General features: G+C 45.8%; 1 pseudogene; it reads left to right on the top strand.

Moving 5' to 3' along the window:
* The first annotated feature begins 3,561 nt into the window (after positions 1-3,561).
* Positions 3,562-4,603, top strand: LOC100772826 (annotated as a pseudogene).
* The last annotated feature ends 2,030 nt before the right edge of the window (positions 4,604-6,633 follow it).

Consider the following 6,633-nt stretch of genomic DNA (forward strand, 5'->3'; position numbering starts at 1 on the left):
AATGCCCTGCTTCCTGTGTCCCAGTCTGTTCACAGGCAGCTTTTCCAGTCAAACCCTCACAGAATCAGCAGTCTAGGGAGGTAAATACAGGCTCTAAACTATGTCACTGACTCCTGCTGTCGCCCAAAGTCACTGACACAGAAAACAGGTCCAGTCAAAATGTGAAAGGTTAAACATAAAGGATTAGGAACCAAAACATCTGGACATCAGAGTCAGATTGTCATGGGTTCAAATCTTAGGTCTCCCAATTCAGTTCAAGGGCCCCCTGAGACCCTGACTTAGTTCATGAACCTCAGTGTGTTCATCTATAAAATGAGTGTTTAAGCCAGGGTTCTTTAGAGGAACAGCGTTGATGGAATGAATGTATATTAAAGGAAGGTTTATTAGATTGGTTTACATAACACTGTCTGGGGAGTCCAAACGTGGCTGTCTTCATGCTCCAGTAGCTAGGGTAAGCTGCTGACTCCACCGGGCTGGAAGCCTCAACAGTCCCAGTCTGGTTCTGAAGTTCCTCGGGATTCCTGGGGAGCTGCTGTTCTTCTGTCCATCTTGAAAGATGGGAAAAGATTCCAGTGTCCACAAAGGATGGCAGCACCCGCAGAGATGGCAGCAACATGGTAGATTAACTGCACATGTAGCGAGACATGTAGCAGGCAGACCAAAATCAAGAGCTTTCTCCTCAGACTTCCACAGGTAGGCTACCAGGAGGAAGTGAGAGGGTCTACCCATTTCAGATTCCCTAACGAAAAACTCCTCACAAGTGTGCTCAGGGGCTTGTCTCGTGACTGATTCTAGATCCTGGCAAGCTGGCAGTCATGAACTCTCACGATGGGTTTTCTCAGAGAACTTTCCACAAGGAACTACTGTGAAGATTGGGTGAAATACTGCAAGTCAGGACATCAGCTCAGAGCCCCGGCCCCAGGGCCACAGTTCAGAAACCAAATGAGCTGCAGGTTTCTCCTACCCTCTAGCCAGGAACTATCTCCACCATTTCTAGCTCTGAGACCTTCAGCCAGAAACTCTTCTGATCTAGTCTCTTAGCCGCTAGTTGGGAATCACTTTACTGAACTTACTTCATGGCTACAGCAGGCTGTGAGATGCACTTGGCACACAGGGGTCCTCCGCAGATGAGGTTCTGAAATGAGTTCGGGCACCCTCGTCACTCATTTTGCTCCCTTTGCCTTTTCTCCTATCATTTTCTCTTCTTCTTTTTCTTTTTAAAATAACATATTTTGTAAGCATACACATGAATGGGCTCCGCGTGGCATCTTTATATACTCGTGCAGCAGGCTCTGCCCTAATCCCTCCCCTCCCCCCTGTCCTCCTCTCTGTCCTCTATTCAGAAGCTTCTCCCCTGTCGCCCCCACCTTCTGCCTTCTTTTACAAGTACCACATTATCCTTCTTCCTACCGCACTAAAGGCCTCTTCAGCCCCTCTCGTGACCCCACCTCTCTCTCTCTCTCTCTCTCTCTCTCTCTCTCTCTCTCTCTCTCTCCACACACACACACACACACACACACACACACACACAAATCTAGGTTCCAAATCAAATATGAAGGAAACATGGCATTTGTGTTTCTAAGTCTGATTTAGTTAACATCGTTTCCAGCACCACCACCTCCCTGTAAATATCAAACTTCATTTTTTCTTTACACCTGCGTAAAATCCCGCTGTGTGTGTACCAATACCATATTTTCCTTACCCACTCATGTTGATGAATATCTAGATGGGTTCTATGTTCTGGCTATTGTTCATCGTGTATCAGCAAACATGAATTTGCAAGGACCTTCCTGACGTGCATCGTAATGGGCCATTCTGTCTTCGGGGATTTTTTCTTTCCTGTTTTCCCTACTGTTTCATACCAGTTCATCCATAGTGGCCGTACATGTTTGTGTTTGCATTCCCACCATAAAAAAGTGCTGCACTTGTTCCTGCAACCTCAACAGCATTTGTTGTCATCGCCTTGTCCTTGTTCGTAGCCATTCTGACTGGGGTGACACAGAATCACAGAGCATTTCTAATTCCCATTTCCCAGATGGTGAAGGGTATAGGATATTCTTTCAGGTATTTTTTTGTCACTTGTATTTTGTCTCTTAAAAAGTGTTGATTCAGTTTACAAGCCCATTTATTAATTGCATGATTGGTGTGGAGTCTACTGTTTAATTTCTGTGATTCTTTATGTATCCTGGATACTAATCCCCCTGCCTGATATATAGTTGGCAGAGAGGCTGTTTCCTCATTCTGGTGGTTGTTTCCTTGACTGTACCGAATTCTTAATTTTATGTCATGCCACTTGTCATATCAGTTACTGGGATTATTTCCTGTGCTATGGAAGTCCTGGTTAGAAAGTCCTTACCTGTGCCAGGATCTTGAAGAATTTTATGAGACCTGTAGCAATTTTGAAGTTTCGGGTCTTTGACCCATTTGGGTTGGCATTTGTGCAGAGTGACAGACATGGGTGGTTGGTTTTCCCAAGTCAGTCTGTTGAAGAGGCCTCTTCTCGACATATATATTTTTGACACATGCAGGGCTGGAAAGATGGCTCAGTGGTCAAGGGCACACTGTCTGCTCTTCTAAAGGACTTGGGTTTGACTCCCGGCATCTATATCACAGCCAGATATAGCTCTAGCTTTGGGGGATCTAATACCCTTTTCTGGCCTCCGAGGTTACCAGGCATACATATAGGCAAAATGCTCATACTGTAGGGAGAGACCCTGATTACATGTACTGCTGACCATGCCCATTGCAGTATATGTAATCAGGGTCTCTCCCTACACTCATACACATAAAAAGAATCTTTAAAATATATTTAAGTTAGGGGACTATAACTGTATGAATTTATTTCTTGGTCATTTACTCCATTGGTCTACAAGCTGTTTTGTGCTACTACCATGATATATTTTTGTCACTATGGCTCTGTAGTACAGCTTGAAATCAAGTATCATTACACTTAGCATTGTTCTTCCTGCTAAGGATTTTTTTAATAATATTCTTGATGTTTCCAGATTCATACAGCAGATCTCCCCTCATTGGTCTCTTTGTGTCCTTGTCCTTCCCAGCATGATACTGTTAGTTCTAAACAGTATTTGCTACTTTGAGCGACACTTCTGGAAATTCCTGAGACTATTTTATGAAGTAAGACTCACAGATGCTACAGATGTTCTTGTTCTATCTCTGGGCTGGTCCTTCTGGGGGAAAGGGCAGTTAATAGGTAAAGAGAGCAAAAATGGGTAACCTCAACCAACTTTTCCAACATGGAAGAGCCTTCTTAGGGTCTACAGCTAGGGAATGTCATGTTCAAAGAAAGGAGAATGTGGGTTCTGAGAAGACTCTGGAACCTACACTGGTTGGCCAAAAGTCACCACACAAATGTCTTGTTCACAGATCAGGTGCATTACCTCTTGGACAGAATTGTCAAGGAGTCACAGCATTGCGGCTAAACTTTGAAAATAATCCTGCTAGAGATGCACCCTAAAATTGTTACCATGGGCTCTCTGCTCCTCCCTGTTCTAGCGACAGCTTCATCTTTTCATGCAGTGCCAGCCTCGTTCCTGAGACACAATGGTGAAAGTCGCAGTGAACGGACTTGGCCGAATTAGATGCCTGGTTGCCAGGGCTGCCTTCAATTCTGGCAAAGTGGACATTGTTGCCATCAATGACCCCTTCATTGACCTCAGCCACATGGTCTACATGTTCCAGTGTGACTCTACCCATGGCAAGTTCAAAGGCACTGTCAAGGCTGGGAATGGGAAGCTTGTCATCAACGGGAAGGCTGTCACCATCTTCCAGGGGCGAGATCCTTCCAACATCAAATGGGGTGATGCTGGTGCCGAGTATGTTGTGGAGTCTACTGGCATCTTCACCACCATGGAGAAGACTGGGGCCCACTTGAAGGGCGGGGCCAAGGGGGTCATCATCTCCGCCCCTTCTGCTGATGCCCCATGTTTGTGATGGGTGTGAACCATGACAAGTACGACAACTCCCTCAAGATTGTCAGCAATGCGTCCTGCACCACCAACTGCTTAGCCCCCCTGGCCAAGCTCATCCATGACAACCTAGGCATTGTGGAAGGACTCATGACCACGGTCCATGCCATCACTGCCACCCAGAAGACTGTGGATGGCCCCTCCGGGAAGCTGTGGAGTGATGGCCGTGGGGCTGCCCAGAACATAATCCCTGCATCCACTGGTGCTGCCAGGGCTGTGGGCAAAGTCATCCCAGAGCAGAACAGGAAGCTGACTGGCATGGCCTTCCATGTTCTTACCCTCTACGTGTCCATCATGGATCTGACATGTCGCCTGGAGAAATCTGCCAATTATGAAGTCATCAAGAAGGTAGTGAAGCAGGCATCTGAGGACCCACTGAAGGGCATCCTGGGCTACACCGAGGACCAGGTTGTCTCCTGCGACTTCAACAGTGACTCCCACTCTTCCACCTTTGATGCTGGGGCTGGCATTGCTCCCAATGACAACTTTGTATAGCTCATTTCCTGGTATGACAATGAGTTCAGCTACAGCAACAGGGTGGTGGACCTCATGGCCTACATGGCCTCCAAGGAGTAAGAAGCCCACCCTGGACCATCCACCCCCAGCAAGGACTTGAGCAAGAGAGAGGCCCTGGCTGCTGAGCAATCCCTGTCCAACAAACCCACACTCGTCATCTCCCTCACAGTTTCCATCCCAGACCCCCAGAATAAGGAGGGGCTTAGGGAGCCCTACTCTCTTGAATACCATTAATAAAGTTCACTGCACCCAAAAAAGATTGTTACCATGGAAAATATATAAAGTCTGAAATTTGATTCAAAACAGCCTAAGATAGAGAAGGTGTGGGAAGGGTAGACAGAACAAGACTCACCTTGACCCTATCGTCTATGAATTGGCTCACCAGGGTCACTATGATAAGTAGGAGAACTGACTGGGAGACTTACACAATAGAAATACACTTTATCATGATTCTGGAGGCCAGACTCTAAGATTGAGGCGCCAGTAGGGGTGGCCCAGCTGAAGGAGGGGTTTATTCCAGGTCTTGGTTTGTAGATATGTATACACATCTTCACACCCTCTTTTCAATGTGCTCATGTTTCTTCCTCTTTCCTTTTCTCCCCTTGCTCCAGTGCTGGAGATGGGGCCAGAGTTTCGTACAGACCTAGCAAATGCACCACTACCCAGTGGTATCCCCAAGCCATGTCTCCTCTTTTTATAAAGTCACCAGTCACTGTGGTGATGATATCTTACCTGAACAAATAAAGCCTGTCTGAGGGTCAGAGAATGGAGCTTGCCACTAGCTTACCGTAGAGGTCTGTCCTTAGCTGGTGGCAAGCTCCATTCTCTGACTCCCTAGGCAGGCTTTATTTGTTCAAGTAAGATATCACCACAACTCACTTTCTTTGCATATGTTATGTGTGTCCAGTGTGCATTCATATGTGTGGAACACACATGTTTGTACATGTGTATGAACGTGCATGTGGAGGCCCAAGGATGATGTTGAGTGTGTCCCTAGGTCACTCTTCACCTTACATGTTGAGACACAATCTCTTACTAAAAAGTGAACTTGATGGTTTATCTAGTCTGTCTACCCATCTTGTGTTGGGGGGTCTCCTGTCACAGTTGCCCATGCACTGGGATTAGATGTCAGACGCTATGATTAGCTGGCTTGTATGTAAGTTCCAGGGATCTGAACCTCAGCCTCATGCTTGCATGACAAATACTTGTGTGTTAAATGTTTCACCTGCTGAGCCATCTCCTCATCCCATAAATGATCACTTTAATGACTGCATTTTAACACAATTATCTTTTTAAAGACACTGTCTCCAAAATAAAGTCCCATTCTAAGCTTGCAGAAGTCAGAGCTTCAGTCTATAAACTTGGAAGACGAAATTCACCTCACAGTGTATTAAAGCTGGATATCTGTGAATTGTACTGCTTAAACGATCACTGTTTCAGTTGATGGGCTTTTTTTCTTTCAAAATAACAGAAAGGAGCAGACAGACATTACTTACGACAACCATCGAGTCACCTGTTTAAACTACAGTGAAAATCCTAAAACTCTGTCAAAGTTGCTTTTCCATTACTGTGATGAGACACCATGACCAAGGCAATGTATATAGGAAGGCATTTAATTTGGGGGTCATGGTTCCAGAGGGTAGTGGAGTCCCTGACCATCATGGCAGGGAGCATGGCAGCAGGCAGGAAGGCATGGCACTGGAGTAGTTTACATATGGAGACAATAACTACAAGGTGGAGAGAGAGAGAGAGAGAGAGAGAGAGAGAGAGAGAGAGAGAGAGAGGACTGGGTCTGGGACTGGGACTGGGACTGGGATTTGGAGTGTGCTATCAAAACCTCAAAGCCTACCCCAATGACATACCTCCTCCAACAAGGCCACACCTTACCAACAAGGCCAAATCTACTAATCCGGTTGTTCTCAACCCTCCCAATGCCACAACCCTTTAATAAAGTTCCCCATGTTGCGGTGACCCCAACTATAAAATTATTTTTGTTGCTATTTTATAACTATAATTTTGCTGCTGTTATGAATCATAATGTAAATATCTGTATTTTCTGATGGTCTTAGGTGACTCTTTCACAGGGGTTCTGAGCCACAGGTTGAGAACTAATGTCCTAATCCTTTCCAAA

This window comes from Cricetulus griseus, chromosome 3 (genome assembly GCF_003668045.3).
Source record: "Cricetulus griseus strain 17A/GY chromosome 3, alternate assembly CriGri-PICRH-1.0, whole genome shotgun sequence".
NCBI classification, from domain to species: domain Eukaryota; kingdom Metazoa; phylum Chordata; class Mammalia; order Rodentia; family Cricetidae; genus Cricetulus; species Cricetulus griseus.